Source organism: Zerene cesonia, chromosome 27, assembly GCF_012273895.1.
Source record: "Zerene cesonia ecotype Mississippi chromosome 27, Zerene_cesonia_1.1, whole genome shotgun sequence".
Lineage (NCBI taxonomy): Eukaryota > Metazoa > Arthropoda > Insecta > Lepidoptera > Pieridae > Zerene > Zerene cesonia.
Window position 1 is genome coordinate 823,071 of NC_052128.1, and position 23,177 is coordinate 846,247.

General features: G+C 34.0%; 1 protein-coding gene across 5 annotated transcripts in view; it reads right to left on the bottom strand.

Moving 5' to 3' along the window:
• Nucleotides 1–23,177, bottom strand: part of LOC119837354 (brain tumor protein) — a 340,440-nt gene that overhangs the window by 76,479 nt on the left and 240,784 nt on the right. For all 5 annotated transcript variants that reach the window (XM_038362912.1, XM_038362913.1, XM_038362916.1 and 2 more), the window contains one exon: nt 1,790–1,867. The gene's annotated coding sequence lies outside the window, so the exon portion shown is untranslated. The remainder of the gene's footprint in view (nt 1–1,789; nt 1,868–23,177) is intronic.

A 23,177-nucleotide genomic window follows, 5' to 3' on the forward strand; every position in this document is an offset into this window, starting at 1 on the left:
CCATTAGTTTGAACGTTATAATATTACTTTTTATTCCGTATTTATATTTTCAATGTGGCGTTTAATTTGTTATTGATTCGAACGGGACGAGTTATAAGTGTTGCGTAGGAGACCGAAGACCTCTTGTTTTACTGTTTTTTGTGATTGATTTTTCTTGGAACGATGTATTGCTATCGAGTTTATTATGTTTTTATTTTATTTTATTATCTCATTTGTTGATATGAGCTTTATTTGTCAAACGGTTATATATAAAAACTGTTCAAAGAAATAAACCAGTAATGTTTATTTTCAAAGGCAAAATATATTTTTTATATATACATACACCATGAAAGCTGTATTTATGTATACGGTGGATATACACTACATATGCGAATCCAAAAATTTTATTGAACTATCGTTATCGTATTTTCACGTCTGTTTACGAACAACTGTGACTAACGTATAATTAAAACAGAAAAAAAAACATTTTATAGTAGCGTTAGCGTAGAAAACTACAACGTGTATATAAATTTATTTCTATTTTGCTACAAAGATTATTTTTTGTCAAAAATTCACTGCTCTGGATAAAGTTAAAGTATTGTTTGTTACACGTAATATAAATTCAGTATCTATTGAATGTAAACATTGTGTGTAGTAATAGCAGCATAAGAGAGGATTTTTCGAAGTTTTTTGTAAGCATATATTCACAACGAGCAAGCAAAAGAAAATTATCCTTAAATTGCCTATTAAACTGATTCGGCGATTGGCACTATTTTCCCTCTAAGATGCCATAAATAACGTATATACTGATACTGTTAATATGATATAAAAGCAGCCATTGAATTTAAGAAAATAGAAGTCAATTAGTCTAGTCCAACACAATTACCAGATCAAATAGTACACAGTGAAATACAAACTAACGGAGTAGGTACCAACCGAGGGACCGAAAAGCCGCTCTTAAACCGAACGTTTCCAAATCTTTCTAATCAGCACAGTTGATTGCGTACACGAAATCATACAGCCACCACAACATCAACCGTAATCCCATAACAATAACGGCGCAATCCGTAAAGCAATGCATATATTACAATCGAAATCAGCGCCTAAGCAAACATCTTCGGGTTGTGTTTGAATAATTATTTAGTTGCCAACAATGGAGGGTGGAAGCTGGAAAGTCTTGTATGAAAACTGATTTTATAATGTGCGTAACGAATGTTTGTGAATATTAACAAATCTCGTTAGGGAATGAGATTTTGTGCGATTAGATGCGAGGTGATTTTATTTTGTTTTGTGGCTTAGAGAGCGTGGGATGGTTAAGTAATAATGCTGTTTTTTGGGTCCCACGGCTTCTGTTTTTTACAGTGATTGATTTGTAGGTTATCACATAAAAAATTAAATACTATTCGTAAAAACTGAAATGGGTATATCTAATCGTTTTCTTCTTTGTTGAATCAGTGACAGTATAATACTAATATTTGTGTATCCGTAAACGTTTTTAATTCTATATATATTCCAATATATACTTATACTAGCTGTGACCCGCGGTTGAAACCGCGTAAGTCCATATCCCGTAGGAATATCGGTATAAAAAGTGCCAATGTGTTATTTCAGTTGTCCAGCTATCTACGAAGCAAAATAGTATTATTATTCACCAATAGATGTCAGGAAAAAAAAAACACGAATATGAGATTTTCTAAAAAAAATTCCTAGCTAGATAGATTTATCGCCCCCGAAACCCCCTATATACTAAATTTCATGAGCCATATTTTCCCTATATTTATTATTTATTAGTTTAAAATGAAAAACTTACGTTTCGATATCGTTTTTAGCGATATCTAATTCATGGTCCGTGGCCAACACGCCTCATCCGCTTTGGGTATATTATAATCTGAAACAAATTATATAGACAATTAATTATTTTATATAGTCGGTAGTTTCCTTTAGAATTTATGGTCAATCTATCTTCATAATAAAATCTAAATAAAATCAGTGGATTTTCCGTAAAATGAAGTAAACAAATATATTATCATAACTTCATTAAGATAATTAACTACAGCCAACAATTATCAATTTAACTTCAGCCGTTTCGGCAACAGATAACAAAAAACACAACTGGAGGTAAATTTAAATTTTCGCACATATCACAATTAAATATCGATAGATCAAAAACACATCAAAATAAAATCAGCTGTTAAGCAGCAAAACATAATATTTAGCGTCATAAATTTTCTTCGCACCATCCATTAAATAAAGCGGAAATAACAAACTGTCCCAGGTGCCACAGTGTATGTAACGTGCGATGACCATCCAAATGTAAATAGATAATGAACTATTTCAGCCATCCGCTCGGATGGTTCCACACTAACAGCGATAATAACAACGCTACAAGTGGACGACTTTATAAAACAAACTTAACAATTCATTAATTATGAAATATATAAGCGATGTACGAGTATTATAGAGTAAAAAATGTTTTTACAGACGCATATTAAGAAACGAAAAAAGAAAAAAACAGATCAGAAAAAGCAAGGTTTGTTGCATGAATGTTTAGTTATAACTGTATTCTTTCTGAGATCTAGCTATCTCAGAAAAAATACAGTAAACTGAATATATATTCAAACGGAATAAACGTGAAACCGATACAATATTTCATAGAATCAAACTAATAATATAGAGCTGTTGAGTTCGTTTGTTTGTTTGAACGCGCTAATCTCAGGACCTACTTAATGCATTGATGTCAAAAATCCTACGGCGGACTACGGCAGACCGCTAGTCAGATATAACGAAAAAAAAAAGAACTCAACAGTTCGGCATATGCCCTGGACTCCCGACCCAAATCAGATACGTATCTACCTGCGTCGATTGTGCCGCGTGGGCCCAAGGTCATTTAATGTCATACCGCATACGTGTCAGACAACACGGCGTTTTGTACTCGCGAGTTTAGAAAAGTACTTTGTGACTGATTAAAGCGAGATTCGACTTTACTTGGGATTAGCATGAGAGACACGCACGCCTCCGTCCTATTTACGGGTGAAACGGAATATCGATCAGAACTATGTTTATATGTATGATACAAAGTAATTTAGGGGATTTATTTTAATGATAAATATTGTAATGAAGAAAAGAGACAGAAATACGCAAATAAATAAATCGGCTTAGCGTTTTTTTGAGCCTCAAATTGTATGTGCGCCAAATTTCATCCACATCGGTTCAGTGCAGATAGAGTAACTTTCGCATTTATAAATTTAGTAGGGGTTAGGTATATTATAAAAATTAGGTTTTTTTATTGGCAAAGCTGTAACGATAAATAATTGTTTATTTTAATAAAAAGGATACATTTTAAGAGAGCAAATTAAGGCGACAGGAAAACAAATGGAATTGGAGTGGCCACACGCTCCGAAGGGACAAATGATCCTGTCGCAAAGCAAGCCTTGGACTGGAAACCTTGAAAAGGAAAGCGCAAATCCTAAACAACCTGGTGGCGGACAATCATAGCGAAGGCCAAGAAAATCAGGAAAAAAGATAAAAAGAGAAGCTCACGATGGGAGTAGCTGGCGGAGTACTGTGGATGCCCACTGTCCCAGCTAGGGGGCATAGGAACCCAAGAAAGATAGAGAACCTATAACGCTGTTATTAATTTATACACCTTCTGCTATATAACAATTTGTAGTACAAACATCTAGCCTACATCTTCTACGCAGTGAACTAATCAAAACCTAGATTGACGGCCGAAATGTAATCACTGTGGACTAATTAATCCTATAGAATTACAATAACAATGTATTTAAAGACCTGTAGCGAAAATATCCAATTGGTATTGAGAAGGTCGTCACAGATGTCAGAACCATTACCGCCCACGCAATCAAATGGGTTCATAATTAAATAATTTAGATTAAAGTTTATGTCCGCCTGTTCGCCTCAAACGTTTCGCAATATGTCCCAAGGTTCGAAAGCATAGCCTCCTTGTGTTTGTTATATTAGTTGTATAGTAATATACACGAATAGTATATTTTTCAGAAATTGAATAAAATAAAGATTCGCTAGCTTCCACTCGCGGCTTTGCCCGCGAATCATCGATAAAAATCGGTTCATCCAGTCGAAAGTTAAAAAAAATTGCTAAAACGCCAAAAGAGTCGAATATAATCTTATTTTTAAAGTCTGTTAAAATACTCTTTAAGTACTAGATCATAGATACCATAATGAAATGTATATAGTAAGTATATAGGAAGAACTGCAATAATTTTTGCATTGATCAAATAAATTTTAATTTTCTATTTATATTACACCATAAAATAATACACACAAACTTATAAAAGCTCTAAAAAGGAACCCATAACACACAAAACAGTAAATAAATACCTTGTCTTACCTACAGTTAAAATCTAGCTCTTTTAACATTGAAATGCATCCAATTACTTTTAGATCAAACCAGATGCTATAGCTGATGCCAGCTCGCGGTCCCGGCAACCTGCATACCTAGGTACCTAGTGCTTTAGCCAAATTTAGGATTCCCTTTGAGAGCGCTAGCGCCACTTCCTCTCCACGTTTGTAACTGGATGCTGGAGTTGGATCAAAGTCGACAGCTTTATAAATTATCCTGCAGTTTCCTTCGGTGGTTAAGCGAAGTGGCGCGCAGACACGTGTTGGATGGGTCCTATCTGTTATTTATGTTGTAAAAAAAAAGACTACGGTGGATACCAAAATACTTTTTACAATATTGATTTATTTCTAATTTATGAAAGAGTACTTAATTAAATTTGTACTGAGTACTGAGTACCTAGAGAATCCAATCAAATCCATCTGAAATAATGTACTGATAAAGCAAATTTAAAAGTTTGTTTAAGCGCGCTAATTTCAGGATTTCAGGTAAAATGACTTGAAACCGATTAAAAATTACGTACATATATAAAATATGACGGACACCATAAAACAAAAGAGATAGCATAAAGAAAACTAAATACTAGTATACATATAGCAAATAACTTAATGGTTAACATCTGAATAAAATACATTGTCTTCATCCCTTCCATTAAGATTTTTTCCTAAAATAATTGAAACCGAAATCATCCCTGAATACATATGCAAATATAGGGACCTATTTACAAGGGACACCTGATCATTAAGCGCTGGAATCGCTTACGTTTTAATTAAAGCGGACTCGTAACAGCGCTACATCGCTTTATGCCTTCATCATTGTTAAGCTCACTGTTTTGATTTGCGGTTATGCACGTTATTATCATATAATTATGGTTATTTCACTCAGATTTTAAACGAAAATGTTTATACATACATATATTATGTAATTGGTTAAATAATGACAAATAAATAGTTGTATTTGAAATTCAACAAATTGAAACTGCAATCTTTATAGAATTTTATGGATGCATTATATGAATTTATATATTCTTTCAGAATATATCATATCCCCAATTAAGCCCACAAAGGACAGCTAAGTTAGCCCAGCCCAAAAAAAAATTAACCAAAACTTGTTTCAAATAATGGTCATATTTACTTTAAAAAGATATCGAATTTCCAAGTCTCGGCAGAAGTGATTATATTTCAAATGGAAATAGTTAAATAAAAATATCCATCCCAAAATATATCATCAACTTGGTGACTTTTAAAAAGATCCATTTTTTCCATCACTCCTACATCTAATAACCACATGGTATACGAGTAGTTGGCGATCATTTCAAGTAAGGAGCCTCACCATTGGAACTAAATAAAAAATACTCATTTAAAACCAGTAAAGAGAGTTCCCATCGCCTCATCCGTTCCTGCAGCTAGAAACACCACAATGCACGAGTACCAGGCGTTCATAACAAACTAAGAGGTTAACAGTTCCCTCACCATTTGAACTCATTAGCCAGCTAACTCAGTTACACTTCATGTTCGTATTAGTTGTTTTACTTGAAACGCTTCTAGAACTTTCTAATGAAGCACTCGGTTCGATTCGTGCTATTAATTGACACTGGCTTCTTCAAACAGAACTTTGTAAAAGCTTGTTTCTTGTAGTGGAGGCGTCTATTAATTGTATTTAGTCTTTGAGTACTTTTTTATAAATGTTTCAAATATGATAGAAATACGGAGCTATTAGGATATAATTCGTTACGTCTTGTTTATTTCAATAGAACGGTTATGTATCGAAAGACCTGCTAACGTCCGCAACTTAATGTCTAGACTAGGTTTACCTGTATATTTGTAGGTAACCGACTTCTTTAGCCTATTTTGATCCACTTAAACAGTTTAAATTGAACCTTACACGAACCCTTATCAGGGATCGGTAGCAATAATAATTGTACGAGTTTATCTTAGTATGCTGATTATTATCGTTAGGATTTAATAACTTACTGACGTAAACTGTATACAAGGGTATAATTAAAGCGTTTCTTTTTATAAATATAGCCCTACTAACTATATATGTATAATATGAACTATCTTGTTATCTACCAGCAAAAGTTCCTTCAAAACCGTTCCAGCCCCTTACTAACCAATATTCAGAATACCAATACAGATATAAAGTAAACTCAATTATACATAATCTGCCGTGTAATTAATTCCTGTCATACGCAATTAATGCTGCACAATGATACGATCCCATTAATTTATCTCACTTTCGATCGAAATTAAATTAATCACAATTTAATATTTTACAAGCGAAATTTTAAACTCTATAAATTTATACCGGGAAACGTCGCTTTCTATAAACAAAATACGACACAGTAAAATGTAATGTCTTTTAATTAATTAATTAATATTTTAAAAGCGTCACCCTTAACTGGCGCCCTTGGTATTGTGTAAGTTACAATGTAATTTAAACCTTAATTTGTTTGAATATAGTTGAAATTCACACAGCAATTATAACGTAAGCCTTCGCCCCGATGCCGTAAGAGGATATTTAGTGAGGGATAATATTTAATTGAATACGATATTGCATGTTGCCATGTCATTAGTTCGAGTTCAATTGTAATTTAAACTAGCCATTAACTGCGGCTTTGTCTGTTTTATTATTTAAGGGTCTTATTAACATTAACTTCATAACTTGTACATATCATTGTTGATAGTAAAATGGGCTCTATTCTTTTAATTACCAACAACATTTTCAAAATACCAAGTAATGTCTCGACTTTCAATTATCATCATCATCATCATCAGCATTTAGTTGTTCCCATTGCAGGGTCACAGGCCTCCTATGGGGGTTCAGGTTATAATTCAGGCTGGTTAAGTGCGGGTTGGCTGATGTCACTTCATGAACTATTTATTCTTGGACATGCCGGTTTCCTAGCGAAGTTCTTATTTACCGTATTGAGCGGTAGTGATATGGATTAGGTGAAGATAGTTGGGAAATTCATAATCATAATCCGCACCACTATTTCTGTCATTCCTGTCCGGTTTCGAACCCCCGACTATTCGATTGAAATCCTATGTCTTAACCACTGATCCTCCACTGCTCATAATCACGAATATAACTACATTGAAATAGTATTCAATAGGTTACACATAAAATATACTTAACAATACAACATCACCAAAAATAAACAAAAACATACGATATAAAAGCAACAAATTTAATTATGATACTCGATATACCGTTTTCATTAACTCAATTTCAACGTTATTGATATTGAATTAACATATCTACGTTCATTAATTGTTTGAGAACAATTCGGTTGTTTAAATTTGCAGTTTTGTCATTTTAAAATGAATATACTTTATTTTCGTTGTAGTGAAAACATTGAATGAATAATATGTCGATTGCTTGGGGCAAGTCAAACAGACTTTCAATATTTCTTATACATCGTTAAGACAATGCTTTGTTTCTGTTCGAAATAGTTATTTCCTACAAAGAACGTACCGAAATCCTTAGGGCCTTCAAATTCAAATATGAGCCTAAATAACAAGATTTATCCACCTATCTTAAACTAATTACCTACCTTAAACAACTTTCATTACTTTCGAATTCACAACAAACCTCTTTAAATAAAACCTTCTTATAAAATCCATTATTACTTTTTTTAAGAAAATATGTTTCCAAATTTAAATAAGCTATTCGAATTTCACACTGCACTTCATATAATCCATAGTAAAATGTTCTCGAAGCTTCCAGAATGTTCACCCCGGGCCAATATTAGTAAATCTTGTTGAATTTATATTGTTTAATTAACAAACACGTGCACGTCAGAGCCCAATCTAATTCCGTCCCGGGTTGGGGGAGGGTTCAACTATTATACCTATACTGGTTTTAGTATCGTCATATTTTTGTGTTACATGAGTTTATTTTAAAACGAATTTGATAAATATATACACGTATTTTTGGCTTTCGCAAATGCACGCAATGGCCCGTTTGTTTATATTGAACTTGCAAAAATAATAAAAACGGTCCAGTGCTATTCCGACTCGCCAAACTAAGGATTCCATACAAGTAAGCTAAGCCATCCAATTTATTATGCCCACCAAAACAAAAATACAACATCTCTGAAAATTTCAAGTGTCTTAACTATTATGGTTCATGAGATACAGCCTGGTGACAGATGGACGGACAGACACACAGACGGACAGGAACGTCTTAGTAATAGGACAAATTACTAAATATTTACTTATTATGACTTCGTAAGCAATAGGTTGCCAGTAAAAAGTATTATGATTAAAAACCTAGGCGTTGTTTCATAGGCATTTCATAAAAAGCTGGTATTTTAACATCACAAACAGATACGTACCTATCCATTTTATTCATTTGTATAGATATTGCAACTGCCACAACCGTAAACTTAAATATAGAACATAATATACTATTTAGCATACACAACAATAGCTGTTATTTAACAAAAAAACATGATCCTACGGGTGAATGCCGTAGAAATACGGGTGGAGTCAGTGATGTTTGAAATCGCACTTTATTACAAGCCCATAAGCATGATAATACATCACCGTCAAGTTCTTAGTGGTGTTTAGTGGGAGCTCAACAGATGGCGCTGTGATTAAAAAGGATTAAGTCGGAGTTTGTGAGGGGTTGCGAAATATTATGCATTAATTATATTTGAGCTTTGCTGGATACACTTCTAGTCGCGGGAAAACCAAGATTAATTCACGGCAAGATCTATCTCGCTTTATTCATGCATATTTATTCTTAAATAAACAAAACTATTTGTTCAGCCAGAAGTATTTCCCTACTACCCATCTCAATAATATAACCAGAAAAAAATCTTATTGACTTAGGTGAATCTAAACAAATATATGAAATAACAAAGCTTATTAGTGTGTATTTGTTTTAACGCGTTAATCTCAGGAACTACTGGACCGTTTTCGAAAATCCTATCACCGTTGCATATCTACGTAATCCCGGAGTGCTAACAGAGTGCAGTTCCAGTAGTTTCTCAGTAATATTATAAACGCGAAAGTTGTAAGTATGGATGTACGGATGTTTATTACTCTTTCACGCAAAAACAGCTTATCATATGAAATTTGATACACAGATAGCTTATAGTCTTAATTAGCACATAGGATTTTGACTCGAGTTCCATGCGAGAGACGCTGAAGGTTACTGCTAGTAAGCTTTATATACACAACGCGCGAAGTTGGGGCGGACCGCTAGTGACTGATAAGTTTGAGACTTTGAACTGTACAAAAGACAGATATAACGATCTACAGAATACAGTACCTAGTGGTAAACCTTGTAGATTTCATAAGGTTAGTATATTCGAATTAAGATACCCAAGTTTAACCTATTTCTAACAATAAGTTACAAACGATTCACCGCATACGTTCAAATTAAAAGACTTCTCAGTACCATGAATTTTTTATATTACCTTTTACCCATAAATATCTATATGCGTATCCAGTATAACTTACCCATTAATTACATCATAAAACCCCGCGCACCATTTCCCTTCGACCAGCATGTTCCATCAAACACATAATTATTGGTGATTAAAAATCAATTTGATCCCAACCATCAGTGTTATTTCACTTTTATATATTTCCGTTAATATTTATACTAAGTAATAAAGCTTGTGAGGTTATTTCTGAGGTCTTATTATTAGAGTTTTGTGTTCCATTTATAGCGGATATAAAATTAAATGTTTTTATATGTTTTAAGAACACTCGTAGCATCTTTATGAATTTTAAAATCTAATGCAAGAGTAAATCTTAACGGGGTATTTTTACTTTGTTTTGTGACGTGATGTATTTAATGTTTTATGCCGTCCATACGTATTGTAGTAAAAAAATGTATAGATATTTGGATAAATGACATTTAGAGACAATGTCCTTGAATAGTGACAGTAGAGTTGGTTTCAGTAGGTTAAATAAGGCACAATGAAACGTTAAGATTTGAGAAGCTTGTGCCTAATTCACAGAACAAGTATGGAATCAATGATTTGAAAATTACAAATAACCATAGTTAAAAATTTTATAACATGCTAGCTGTAACCCGCGGCGTCACTCGAGACTAATCTCTGTACTAAATTTCATACATATATAATAAGCTGGTTTCGCGTGAAAGAGTAACAAACGTTCATAACATTTAATAATAATTAAGTTGAGAAATGTAAAACGGCAGAGAACGGAAATATTTCGTTAAGTAACCTAATTAAAAAGTAGAGGATTACATATTTACATTATAGTATTCACGTATACAATAGCTAACAACAACAAAGCATGTATCACAATCCAGCATTTTCAAGGTTCCCAAATAATTAGGAAAGTACCCGATGAATTATTTATCACCTTCCACATTCAGTAAGGGCAACTATAAAACGTAGAATTCAAGGCTGGGGTGAGAAAAATTCTGCAGGTTTATGTGAACGTACGTATTAATAATTCATTTGTAATCCCCAAGTCTGCGGTGAGCCTAAAGTGTATTTCGGGGGGTGACCATGTTTTATTGAAAACAAAGGACAACTTTGTTGCCATTGTTTTGGTGAACCGAACGCGTTTCGGGAGTACGGACAATAATACCGGCTATTTTGAATCTTGGAGTAGGTTACGCGAATTCAACATTTTGTGTACCTAATGTATTCTAGTATTCAGAATGTACGTGCAAGGCTAAAGCGAATAACTTTGGACAAAGAGAAAAGACGTTTGGTTCATGTTTTTTCAACATGTCGATTCTATAAAGTCAAATATTTAACTTTGTCATTATTACATGTAAATACCTGTATTTCATCTGTCCATCTATTGAATGCAATGGAGCAAATTCTAATTAATCTTGTCCCAAATATATTGAAAATCATATTCACCACCCCAAGGCGCGCTATCTTTATTCGGAATAAAATTTCCACCCGTCTTTTGCAAAGGAAAATCTTTCGAATGAAGTTTTCTCGGAGTAAGAAATTAATTATTCGCTAAATCGTTAAATACTTCGTTTAATGATGGAGAGAGCTTTCAAAAGGGAGAAGAAAAATACGAAATACTCGCGGGATTCGATATTAGAAAAAATAAATGAATAGAAATTTCAATAAGAGTAGCTTTTAAAATACTTCTGAAACGCGATTGGATGTAGTGTTTTTCATTTTGCTTTGGGCTATCTCTTAATTTATATTCACCGGGGATAGTTTCTTGTATTCAGTATTTTATAAGGAGATTAGTGAGGATCATAGTTGGGGAGAGAGAAATACAAATGCCCTGTATTTTAATGTCAAAGCAGGCAACCGAGCTGGTGGTTCGCCTGAGTAAGCCATTACCAACACCCATGAACAATTGCAGATGTATGGCCACTGTGTTGCTCGCTTTAAAAGGGTATAGGATAAGAAGAGGATTAGGAAGGGTAAGGAAAAGGATACGGGGCTCCGGCTCCCCACTCACCAAACCAATCAAACGCAGTAGCATGCTACTCTTTCACGCCGATTTTCTGTACCTTTTTACAATATATAAACAATATTGATATTAACCCTCTGACACAAAAATAAATATAAATTTATGTATTTTGCAATTTTTCCCTAGAAAAACTCACATCCGCAAAGCAAAAGGCTAGTCAAGTCGAAACGAACCGCCATATTTTTTGCTGTACATATGAGAAAGTGTCATTTCTTGGGTCAATGTCAATGGAGATAATATTATGTTTTTGCTTTGACAATATTCCTTTATTTTATAGAAAAATGAATCCCTATTTCGCTTGTTCACCGCATCAGGCGTGAACAGCTGGACCGTTTTCGCTGATCCTTCTTTCTGATGTGTTTGTTACTGTTAGGAGAGAAATATTGTGAAAGAAAAGCTTGGGAAATTTGAGCTAAACATTAAAAAAAATTAACAAAATTTCAAACACCAATCTTGAAATAGTGTTTTACCAAAAATAAATGCAGTAAAAATCTGCAAATCACGCACTTAATATCTGTTTGTGTTGTTTTACGATATAGTATGCTATAACATATGGAAATTATTGAATCCTAACGATTTTGGACGAGTGTAAAAAGTTTGATAATTTGTCCGCTTTCAGTGGGTCAAAATCGTGTCAGAGAGGCGGTTTCATACAAACATACAGCTGAAACTAATAAAGCGTTTTAATAACATTCACAGTAAATACCATTTCGAAATACGATTTAAACATCACACATAAATACAATAAAGAAAACCAAAAAGGAAAGAAACATTTATCAGATTAAATAAGAGGACTTATCGCTTATGAGCGATCTCTGTCAGGCAAGCTTTGGGTTTCATAATAAACTTACAATTCCCGTGACGCCTTCGTATATACATACACACTTCTTTGACACCAGCAATATCGAAATCTTTTCAAGCGAAGAAAAACAAACACCCAGTAAACGAAGCCGGCAACAAATTACAATTTTCCTAAGCCATTACGTATTAAGGCGTCAAAGAATAAAACATAATGAGAACTTTCAAAAGATTTCTCGTAAAATAAAATAAAACGCGCTTTCATTACCGGAGGGGAGGGGGGGCAAACAGAAGACCTACTCATCGCAAATCTGCCAGCGAACATCTGAGACCGGCCCGGGGTAAATATTTGACGTGTCTCCTGGCCATCAGTTTAATAAGTTATATTTATGGGGACTACGGGAGCAAGAACGACGCACGCACACATTTATACAATCAACGAATCAACGAATCAACGGTCTCGCCTGGTTCTGTCGGTACACAGTGCTACACGCACACATGTGTAAACATCATCGCTCAGAGATAACAATACGTGATTTACTAAAAACCTAAGTCACTATTAAATTACTATATTACTTGAAGAATAATTTAATGTAACATCAGATTGATTTCTCATTTATTAGCATGGTTTTTAAACGTGATGAAACTTTTAATGCTTCTTTTTATATTTGTAGCATTAGCATTTTATGTATAAGTAGTGAGTGGGGGTAAAATGTTCAATATTATTACATTATATAAATAATGAATAGTAGCTAGATAAAGTTTCATCTAAAAAATTTCTCATTTTTAAAGCATTTCAATGCTATAAAACTAAAAATTAAATTCGTACACGTATTAATTAAGTTTCCTTTAGAACTATCATTATATATCATGTCCATAGATAAACAAAAAAGAGAAAAATTGTGCATTCAACTCTTAAGTAACCCCTGTGTACACAAAGCGAATTATAATAATAAATTAACTCGCTCCCGATGCGAAGTTTACAGATACATACGTAAAGTAAATAATTTAAATCCCAGAGCTTACGTGGATTACGCGAGTTAGCCCAGAATCCAGTGTTTACCTGCAAACAAAGATAACAGAGTTAAATATACACTTAGAGCTGATTATATCAATTACGTCAGACTCCTGTATGGATTTCAAATTAATTTTCTTCTGATACATCAATATGTACTAGGTTTCCGCACCCGACTCCGCACGCGTAGTTGACGGATATTCCGTTGGGAATGAGATGTTTCACCGCGGTGAAAAGTAGCCTAAATCGTTCTATATTTTATAAACTATCTTCACTTACACGAATCGTTCTATATATAGCATTGAAATGCTTTTTATAAATGAGAATTTTTTTTTATTCTTTCAAAAAATTTCTCAACAATATTTTTTCCTTCGACCATACGAGCGACGCAGCGGGCGCCTATCCAGTAACACACATAAAACGAAATCAATCATCACGGCGCAAGAAACAACAACGAAAAACGCACCGATGCCGCGCAAAACACAAGTTTCAATAAGAACGGAAACAAAAAAACTCGTTTCCAACGAAAGGGTGGTGACTCGGCACTATTTCCGTACCTGCATCACGTTACCCCGCCGAAACAAGAGCAAAAAAAGCGTTCCCGAATGAACGTTACTAATAAACAAATATATGTAAATAAACGCACTAGCCGTCCGTCTATGTGTAACCGCAAAAAATTCTTACAACGCGATAAAATAAAACTAAAACATTGGAAACAATCAAAGAGCGTGTCATCAAAGCAAAAGAAAATGAATCTGCGCCAAGGGAAAATGCCCTTTACCGTGACGGGATAGAGTGTAATATTGCGTGTGGAATATATTGTTTATCTTGTACAGTGGTGGTAACCCCACGTGGCACACACCGCTCCAGAAATACACAACATAAACACTGCAATGTGTTCACGAATATGTGAACACTTGGCGTACTTATATATAGACACGCAGGCCAGCATTTGGCTGCAGACGAGACCCGAAGGGGCCCGGATGGGTGGAGCCTCTAGGTGGAGACCAATTTCCTGTCGTGAATTCGATTTGATTTAAATTAATTGTCATTTTTCCAGTCTCGAAACGACAACTACATAAAAAGCATAAATTTAAACAGCCATTAGAACGGGCAGTTTTCCTTTAATAATTACATTTTAATAACATATTTAAGATAATCTTGATTTTACATTTACTTATTGGCAATTTTAGCTCGAAATTATAACTAATCTGTGAATATAAAAAATAAACAAGTTTTTTTTTGCCTCATAGTAAGTCGTAATGACATAACATCTATTCGTAAATAAAAAGAAATCAAATGTAAATAGTATTCTCAATAGTCAATATACGTTATTTAAACTAAGAGACCTACATATGTTTCAGTAAGATGTATTTAGAAAATATAATTAATACAATCAGGCCTTAATGCCTCAAAGTCCGGCCCTGGCAGGCTGCGTCTGAGCAAGATGTTTTCAAATATCTTTTTGTCGTGAACTTCAATGGGGATCTTTGGCTTCTGTCTGCGCGTTTATGTTCGATAGATCATAAATTTTATATTATTTCGGGCTTTGAAAAACCAATATCTGTTTGATGTTTTTGTTTAATACACACATCCATACCATCCATACGTGTGTTAGTGTGCGCGTACCTACTGTTTACTATAAAGTAGGTACGTCGATTACAGAATGATTCATATATTTACGAGAGCAGTTGTCGGAATTTGGGGTCTGTGAAGAAATGAACGTATACCTAATGCATTTATGTTTTAGAGAAATATGGGTATTGTCATGTTTATTTACATACTTAATTCTTATTATTACTATTTGTTTGTATAAAGATTAAATTGTTATGTATTATATGATTCGGGATGTTGATCTCTCTGGATGAAATAGTGTAACAATCGATTTTAACTATTTAGTATTTACGTAGTTATTTATGGTGACAGAGATATGTCTTGTCGTATTAGTGACATGCAAAACATATAAATAAAACAATGTATTATTAAATACATGTTTCATACGAAGTAAGGAAAGCGGTGGATATTCAAGGTCCAATTTGGACCACCGGCGGAGATGTATTTTCGTAGTTTCATGAATATAACTAGCTGAGCCACGCATAATCGTCTGCTATCAAAAGGAATATCGTTAAAGGAACTATCCAACGAAAATAATAGCAATTCGAATTGAACAGTTTCTGATATAAGCATTTTCAATGAATCAAACTCTTAAGCTTTATAATACAAAAGTAAAGACAAAAGATGATGGAACTCTAACGTCAAAGCAAAAAAAAATTATGCACCTTCAGCCAAACCCCATAAACGAGCCGAGAGATCTATGATCGTATAGACCAGCCTATAGGATATTGGGTCCAGGTGATTTTGGTACCTACAAACTAAAATAAACAGAATCTTCCGATTCAGTGTACAATGCCGATAGATACAGAATTAACTCTGAAACCAACAATTTGTGCACCTCCAACCAAACCCATACAGATCTCATAAATTCCGACCCCCATACAAGAGCCATAGATCTATGAACGTATAGACCAGCCTATAGGGATGTTCGCTTCAGGTGATTAGGGTACGACCGACGTCAATGTCAACCTCAGAAGGTACTTCACCTAATAAGGTTCTATACATCGTTAGCGCTAAAAATTAAACGGCCAGGTCGAGCTCTGTGCACGAATTTAGATTGCTTTTAATAATAACTGAAACCTTATTGGAATGTAAAGCGAAAGCTTTTTCAACATCTGTTAGCCATAAACAAAATTTCAGTTCAAAGGTAAAAAATATTTATTTAACAGCATAGCTGGCTGGAATAGGGCAACAGACGTATTTGCTGTCTTCTTTATTTTAAGGGTGTTAGAGCGAGATACGAGATGCAATTTCCGGTAAAAAGCTATGATAATATTTAGGTTGTAGATAAAAAACTCATGTACTTATATAATGCGAGGAACAAAAAAAATAAACGTTCTTTTCCCCTCTCAAATTATTAAAGAATTGTTTAATACAAACTATAAACTATCAACCTAAAAAAAAAAAACAAACCTTAGAAAGAAAATTTTATTCCACTTTTAAAAACAGCCGTATCTAAATTGTACCCAGTCTGATTAATCCTTCATTTAACATAAGCATACCTACCTGCATTATAACCTACCTACGAATAAAAATAACACAAAACCTCGTGGGCAGAATGTCTCAAGGCATCGCTCTAAAAAACACTATAGGACCTTTGTTGCGATGGTCAGTGCTCCAAACAAAACAAGACAACCGGAACAGGTCTCAAACCAGTAGAACAAGATATCTTCCCAGTCTGGCTCCTGCACTGCACCTCGCCAATGGAATCCGACCCTTGTCATATATTGATAGGATCCAATCTCGATCGGCGGGTCACCTTGCGCGTTTTAAAATGGCTGCTATGATTTAAGTTCGTTTCGATTTCTTTAGGAATTTCGTGGTCACGTGTCCGGGAGACAGATTTCGTGGAATGGTTTTTGTTCGTCTAGTATTTGGGGCTGCGTTTCCGCTGATAATCAAATCGTATAATGATTCATTATACATGACATATATTTTAATCTGACACTATTAAAAATGTGTACGTCTGGTTGTTCGTTACAATGTTTGATGCATTTAAAACGTACGTATTTGGACGAAGTGACTTTTTTTTACATACAAGAACCACGCAAATTTCTATTAGTCTTTAACCGATTATGAGAAATATTATAATAATTGTTAACTTCAATAGTAGATACTTAATAATTATTTTTTTGCATTTCATTCTACATGGCATAACGGTCAAAACAAATATTTAAGAATATTTAAATGCATCGATTCCAAACGCAAAAGCGCATAATTTATTAAACAAGCCAAGATTATTTTTATTTTCCCAAAAGCATACGTATTTGATATGACTTTGAACACGCGGTTTTGGCGTTTATCCATAAATAAATGGAAATTCCGAGAATACTTAATATTTTCACTTTCCGAGAAGTCAAATCATTTTACGATGATATATTGTTATAGGACATATAATTTGAAACATTTTATATACAAGCATATTATGCAACCATCGCCATTAATTTTCCCTGCTACAAGCTTCCTCATCATCAGCCCATATTTGTTCCCACCGTTGGGACACAAGCCCATCTGCTCCAAGCTTATATTATGTATTACTTTATATTTATATATTATTCGACACATTATCATCTTCATCATAATTTCATTTCATTATTAAAAACGTTAAAATCGATTTTAAGCAACAGTTGGCACGGTCATAGATTAGATGGGTGATCATTCGTTTTCGCGGTTCACACTGTCGCATTCTTCACTGTATTTATTTTACTTTTTAAGTGTCTCATTGTAATCAAAGAATCATTATTTTTTCCCTCTACAACTGCTGTTTAAGAGATTCCAGATACGCAATGACCTCAAACGGGAAAATTATAACAACCATATATATCTACAATGAAACATTAATTTTGTGTTAGTAAAACAAACGATGACTCAAACAAAACAAATAAGTACGTATACAAGTTGAAAGCCTTCCGCTACTGATATTACCGTATTCAAGCGAAGTTTTTAATATTAAATAAAGCCAAGTTTTCCCTCCGCTAAGAAATACGAGTCGCCTTCCGCAACAAATGTTGAGAATGTATTGTTATTGAATTATTTAAGTTCGTATAATGTATTTGATATTCTAATAATTATTGTAAACATTTTCAATTTTATTATTAGATTCTTCATCAACCGCCTTATCATTGTCAGAACTATACCAGATTATACCGGGACCAGACGGGAGGCATCAGTTTTTAAACAATCAAAATCGTTTCACCCGAAAAGATACTGTCGAATTCATCCTTCTTTTGTGAAGTCGGTTGGAGCTTTGAATATTAAAATCTAAAGTCTTATCTGCATATGATTATTTTAGTCTGAACGCCTTTAATCACTAATGTTTAAAATATTATATTTATGGCAAAGTTTACTATCAAATCCTTGGAAATCTCACAATTAACAAATAGCTTTTTTACCGAGAATCACCTGTAGATATTTTAAAAGAAATATTTTAATTAAAGTATGTTATCTTTAAACGTACCTAAAATGATCTATAACATCAAGAGATTGGATTTTAAGAACATTGAAACGGGTTAAGGACACGATTCTCTTATAAGAAGCTGATGACCGCGATTGTACCCGCTCAAACCAGAATGTTTATTTTTATTTCAGAATCAAACAAATATATTAACAATGCCAGCGTATCAGAATGCCAGACAGTATTCATTTCAACCTTCATGCTCACATCCAAATTCTACGTCTTAAATAATCAGAAAACAGTAGGTACGTCAGCTATTTACAATACACACGCCGCGCCTGCGCATAACATTGAAAACGCATCCAATTTTGTAACGCACGCTTCAAGAGCAACTATAAATATGACGAGACCACAGCGAACATTCAAGGACATAAAAATAACCAGAAAACATATGCGATATAAAAAAGGAACGAGACACCGTCGACCAGTGTGACAGGACCCGTGTCGGGAAGGACGTCCTTTATCTCGCGTTGGGGAACGCGCAATCGAGATGGGTCAGCTTACGCTGGCCGGCATAACCAGTTTTAAATGAGCTCGCATGTCCTCTGTCGAGTGGTGTTGCGATGATATGCAGGGGTCAACATACAATGGTGGTACAGTCACCCCAAGGAAAAGGTCTCGTGGTCAGTGACCATGTCTCAGAATAGCGCATGCCTACCTGCGCGGGCGCAGCCTGCATTTGACGTCATAGATCATCGCACTTGCATGGGTTTTACTTGATTTTTGTTAAACATGTTCTGTTGGAACATTTAATATTGCGAAATATTTGAAAATGTGTAGTTTCCGCTCCTGTGAAGTTGAAATTGCGACTTACCTACGGTGCGTTTATTACAAATACTTAGAGTCATTGATTTAAACAGATGAAGCAACATATTATGTACAGTTAACAATGCTCGTTTAAAATGAAATTGAACAAACACAGAATGAGAAGGGCAATTAACTTGTAAGACTTTTGTAGCTATTCATTTTGAATTCACAAAGCTTATGTACATATTATTTTAATAAAACGAGAATATACAAAGTATAATCCCTCAAGTCTCTGTCTGTCTCCTCTTCACGCCTAAACCACTGAACCGATTAAGATACAATTTGGTAAAAAGACAGTTTGTGACCCGAGACTGGTTCATTATTTCCTTGGACAGAGCGAGCGAATCCACAGGCGGAAAGCTAGTATAAATTAAACAAAGGCTTTATCTCCATAACAAATATACAACACTTCGTCAGAATAACACGAATCCATCGTAATTACGTCATACTCCACAAATACCTACATGAAAACAGCTGATTAATACACATTATGTTATATGACATTAATTGGTAATGAAATAACATTAAGTACGATATCATTTTAATTCTATTATTTATTAATTATTAAAAATATTATATAACATATTATGCCAGTAGGTCTGAGTGGCTATAAACAGATAAAATTGTAAATTAAGATAGATGAAATTGGCAAGAAAGATATAATATCTTGGAATGCCGTCTTGTACTACCAAATTTCCATATGAGAGACATACAAACACAATCGGTGCTCTGCTCATTTGATACGATACAAAATCATGAACAAGACAAACAAGAAATATTACTATATATGCAGCGAACGAATTACAATAATTGTAAATATGTAATTACAAAAATCTTCCGCATATATCGTGTGCCCGTATATGGAATGTTGCCAGAGAAAACCTCTTCTAATATTAAAATGAAAACACAAAGAATATCTTGGGTAGAAACATCAGCTCGCATTGTCCCTCGCTATTAGGGTTGCCAGTTGTCACTTTCTCGACTCAAGGGATATATTTAAAAAGTAGGTGTTACAAACCAAATGTTTACATTAAACCCTCGAGAGCCATTTAACCCTGAAGAAAGATGTGTCCGGAACAAGGGTTCTAACTATCCTTTTAAATGAATTCGTGAAAAGAAGTCTTGTCGAGTATGAATTATTTTTTTTTTTAATAGTTCATTTTGGATCCTGACCCCGAGTCTTGACACCGGGGAGTATGATTAATTAAACAATAATATATATTAGAGAAAAAAATAAATTTTATATTTTAAACTGCCCAGTATTTATCATTAATAATTTTTTTTTTTTACTTAATACCAAGATGCCCCGTGTGACTTATTTGTGAAAATAAATTTATCATTCAAAGCGAATTCTAGATTTAACTAACCATCTGGTAAGTACGAGTGTATTTATTAGTCTGTCGAACAAACTATACTATACGTAAGGTATATTTCACGTGTTTAACACAAAATATCATATTTAAAACTATGTATGGGCAACCCTATTATGTGTGCATTCCTAGTTGAACACGTGAGGTAATCTTGTTACAAAATGTAATCATTGAAGTGTGTACAGCAAAGCTTAAACTTGAACTTTGATTTTAGTGCTTCCATAGCAAACCGATATTTTTATTAGCCGTTCTACCATCCTACCCTACTAATATTATAAATGCGAAAGTTTGTAAGGATGTGTGTGTGTTTGTTGCTCTTTCACGCAAAAACTACTGAACCGATTGTAATGAAATTTGGTACGTAGATAGCTGGACAACTGGAACAACACATAGGCAACTTTTTATCCCGATATTCCTATGGGATACAAACTTATGCGGGTGAAACCGCAGGGCGCAGCTAGTCTATAATATATCTCAAGATTTTACATGACATGAGCCAAAAAAAAAAAACTACTACTATGCAAAAAGAAACAAGATTGCGTTGAATTATATATTTAATACGTTAAATACAACGTACGTATAATAAGAAAATATCCACAAAAATCACAAAACAAGATTTATATTAGACTCAGGCGTGTACGTCGTGTAAGATTAAAGATTTATGTCAAAGTTTAAAGCTTACTACATACAGTATTACAATATCATTAAACATAAAATTTTATTTTATTCCCATAACCTAAAAGGGTCTATTAATAAACAAAGTCTATGCACATTCAAAGACACCATTACAACTAGTACGTACTTGAATAACTTGAAGTTATGAAGCTTTGACCAACTTAGGTTACATTGTAAGTGAAAGCATTTACTTTACGAGTGCATTTTATTATGATACTACATTTAAACGTGCTTGGATTTTACGTAAACGACCGTTTAAGGTATTTATTTATTTATTTATACACTTTATTGTGCTGCCAACAAAATACAAAAAAAACTTATACTAAAAAAAAGGAGATACAGCACAGAAGGCGGCCTTATCACTTATAAGTGATCTCTACCAGGCAACCAACTTAAATATAGATAGCAACATAATTTAAAAGGAGGTAGGTTAAAAGTAAAGCATACATAACAAATAAAAAACTACATTCTAAAAATTTACATACAACATACACATATATAAAATAAATATACATACACATATACACTATATAAATAATAATATCTTATAATACATAAACCTACATAGTGTGTTAACAAAAAAGAAAATGGAAGGGAGAATAATTATCATGAAATAGAAAATAGAAAGAAGAAAGATAAAAACTATACCGAGTCAAAAGCAAGATCTAAATAATGACATCGTACAAGGCTTTTAAACCTAGATAGAGTTTGGGCTTGTCTAATATTAATCGGCAATGCATTCCAAAGATTTATGGCAGTGATAATGAAAGAGTCACCATAAAAATGCGTGCGGTGAAAAGGTATGCACAGGACAAGCCTGTCCACTGAACGAAGGGAATAATTTTCACAATGCAGGAAGTTAAATTTATTTTTGAGATAGGAAAAGGTACTTAACTTATCATATAAAATGTGAAAGTTCGATGGAGATTTTTCGTTGCTAATTACCGTAACACATTGTATATATGCTTTTAAGGAAATCGGTAGAATAAACTTTATATAATCTATAACAATTATAAAAAAAAATATCTTATAGGTTTGTCCTTACCCCTACCAGTCCTTTACTCCCACCATCAATCATCTATCTTTTCCTTATCCCATTGCAGTGAAGGCAATCGATTTGCACATGCATACAGCTTCGGGAAATATTTGTGGGCGGTGCTGGACGCTTACCATCGGGCGACCCACCAGCTCCTTCACCAACTATCTCATAAAAAAGTAAAGGAGACATAGTACATACACGAATCGATCATATATTATTCACTGTACGAGCAAAGTGCCCCGAACATCTATCTCCATACTTCTTATTTTTTCACATAATATGGATGGTCTAGCTAAATAAACTCTATCCAGACCTTTTCTATCCACTCCTAAGTTCTACCCATACATACTTATCTATAAAGTTATCGGTATGATTCTCTACTACTTAGTACATACGTACACACCGACCCTCGTTACTTTTAACTCACAACAGCACAAGTATCAAGAACACGATTTACGATACAATGAAATTAACCTCAACATGTCGCTACAAGATTTATGCCGAGGAAGTAGGCGGCCGCTCCGAACGTTTAATTCTGGGGCCTGTAAATGAGACAAGTTTAACTTTGTCTTCGGCCTGACAGCCCAATTGACGGGTCAAGGCTCAGCTAAC